The following is a 344-nucleotide window of genomic DNA, read 5'->3' on the forward strand; positions in this document are numbered from 1 at the left end:
CTCAGCGGCCCTGTAATCACCAAACCCGCCCCATTTACGGAGAATAACGCGGTAATGAAGTACTCAAAAAAAAGAAAAAAAAAAGAAAAAAACCCAAAACAACCCCTCCAAACCAACAAAAAAAAAACCCAACCAACCCCAGAAACCCAAACAAAAACCCAACCAAACTCAAAAAACCCAGCCCCCAAAAATCCAACTTTATCGATTCTATTAGCGGCAGCGATTTGTAAGGATGACAGCTGGCCTTAAGGACGGGCGCGCAGGGCCCGGCCCGGCGGGTTGGGGGGACCGCCCCGCCGCCCGCTCTCACCCCCGTGCGCTCGCCCCGCAGGCTACGCGGAGAG

General features: G+C 53.5%; 1 protein-coding gene across 1 annotated transcript in view; it reads left to right on the plus strand.

Moving 5' to 3' along the window:
* Positions 1–344, plus strand: part of EVX2 (even-skipped homeobox 2) — a 1,956-nt gene that overhangs the window by 1,234 nt on the left and 378 nt on the right. The gene's annotated exons all lie outside the window — the stretch shown is intronic.

This window comes from Charadrius vociferus, unplaced genomic scaffold (genome assembly GCF_000708025.1).
Source record: "Charadrius vociferus isolate BGI_N301 unplaced genomic scaffold, ASM70802v2 scaffold161, whole genome shotgun sequence".
Taxonomy (NCBI): domain Eukaryota; kingdom Metazoa; phylum Chordata; class Aves; order Charadriiformes; family Charadriidae; genus Charadrius; species Charadrius vociferus.